General features: G+C 50.0%; 1 pseudogene; it reads left to right on the forward strand.

Moving 5' to 3' along the window:
* Nucleotides 1-458: 458 nt before the first annotated feature.
* Nucleotides 459-1,050, forward strand: LOC100943779 (annotated as a pseudogene).
* Nucleotides 1,051-1,708: the final 658 nt, after the last annotated feature.

Below are 1,708 nucleotides of genomic sequence, written 5' to 3' on the forward strand. Positions count from 1 at the left end.
AGAGGGAGGAGGAGCAGCTTGAGGAGAGAGGAGAAGCAGCTTGAGCAGAGGGAGGAGGAGCAGCTTGAGGAGAGAGGAGAAGCAGCTTGAGGAGAGGGAGGAGGAGCAGCTTGAGGAGAGGGAGGAGGAGCAGCTTGAGCAGAGGGAGGAGGAGCAGCTTGAGAAGAGAGGAGAAGCAGCTTGAGCAGAGGGAGGAGGAGCAGCTTGAGGAGAGAGGAGAAGCAGCTTGAGGAGAGGGAGGAGGAGCAACTTGAGGAGAGAGAGGAGGAGCAGCTTGAGCAGAGGGAGGAGAAGCAGCTTGAGCAGAGGGAGGAGAAGCAGCTTGAGCAGATAGGAGGAGCAGCTTGAGGAGAAGCAGCTTGAGCAGAAAGGAGGAGCAGCTTGAGGAGAAGCAGCTTGAGCAGAAAGGAGGAACAGCTTGAGGAGGAGCAGCTTGAGGCATCTAAACAAGGTCTTGAATGAAGCATGAAAAGACACCATTGTTCCGTAACCAGGTCATCATCCCTCTGGTGTTGTCCCCTCATGTGGCAGGACAGACTCCCATTTTTAGCCTTGGGGTGATCCCTGACCATCTGAGAACCAAGCCTGGCCCTGAGGTTGAAGAGCAGGAGCAACAGCCAACAACAGACACTGGCCACAGGGGTGCGGCTGCAGCTGAGAGGCAGATCCAGAACTAGAACAAGATGTGTTCCAGTCTCCCAGAGAAAATCAGCAAAGAGGAGTGAGATCTGAGAGTGGAGGTCTCCGGCCAATACGCAGATCTCTAACCCTGCCCACACCAATGCCATGGTGGGAGCTGTGGCCTTTGGGAAGGGGCTGTCTAATTGGAGCCCTTCAGGCAGCAGTGGTCCTGGCCAGCTAGGCCAGCCAGAAACTGGACCAATCCTTGCAGGAGCCTCAGGATTTCAGAGGTGCAGATGGCAGGAGTGCCATGCCAGCAGCAGCCAGTGCTTGGTGGGGTGCAGATGGCCCGAGCAGGAGAGCAGGGAAAACACCGAATGGGTGAAAACCACCACCAAGGCGGCTTCAGGGCATCCCTGCCAGTGGTGAGTGGGGCCAGCAACCTCCACTCCCAGGTTGAGCAGTAAAATACCTTTTTCTCAAGGACCACTTAGATGGGCCCATGTTTTTAGCAACAGACAAATCCCAGTTCACACTCTACCTGTGTGACCTTGGCAAGTGACCTAATCTTCTGAACCCGTTTCCTCTTTATTAAATGGTAATAATACCTACCTCCTAGGGTTGTTGTGAGGATTAAAATGAGCCAATGAATGAAAAGCACTTAGCACAGTATGTGAAATAATGGGTATTTATATACTGTGATAGTTTTACTGACAAATAAATGATAGTTTTTACAGCCAAAAAAATTTATCTCTTTTTTCCCAGAATAAATTCTATTTCTTCACTTTTGTGTCATACTAACAACTTTCCAAAATACCTCATACTATTTGGTTGTATTTTTATAACAAGGGAAAAAAGACTGCTTAGTACAATTCACCAGGCTGTGTTTCCCTGGGAAGTTTAGGCCCTTAGTTCTGAAGGCCTTTCCTGAATTAGGGCACGAGGGGTGTTTGCTGTGGTATCCAGCCTGTTTCGGGGGCCATGCTTCATTCAGATCTTTGGATGCTTTGCTATCTGTTTTCTAGCTTCCAAACTTTTCTCCAACCTACCAGTCCACTTATAAAACCTTTTCTTCTTTTCTAGCCCC

The sequence above is a fragment of the Otolemur garnettii genome, unplaced genomic scaffold (genome assembly GCF_000181295.1).
Source record: "Otolemur garnettii isolate 467f Iridium unplaced genomic scaffold, OtoGar3 scaffold00071, whole genome shotgun sequence".
NCBI lineage: Eukaryota > Metazoa > Chordata > Mammalia > Primates > Galagidae > Otolemur > Otolemur garnettii.